Below are 267 nucleotides of genomic sequence, written 5' to 3'. Positions count from 1 at the left end.
TGGGCCTGTCTTATTCTGTCTGGGCCATGGAGAGTCAGAAGAAGCCATCTCCTTCCAGGGCCAGGGAAATTTTACTGGGGAGAGAGGGAGGCCAGAGGATAAGAAGGGACCAGAGGAAAGAAAGAGAGAGGGCCTTCTTCATTAGAAGGGTTCAGTGCTGGCCTAAGCTTGAGAAATACCAAGTAAACTGATGCTCAATGTTTCCTAGAAGAGCCTGGAAGGAGCATATGGAAGTGGTAAATGTTGGGGCACTTTCTGCTTGACTCT

Source organism: Monodelphis domestica, chromosome 4 (genome assembly GCF_027887165.1).
Source record: "Monodelphis domestica isolate mMonDom1 chromosome 4, mMonDom1.pri, whole genome shotgun sequence".
In the NCBI taxonomy this organism is placed as follows: domain Eukaryota; kingdom Metazoa; phylum Chordata; class Mammalia; order Didelphimorphia; family Didelphidae; genus Monodelphis; species Monodelphis domestica.
Note: the sequence above shows the minus strand (reverse complement) of the source record.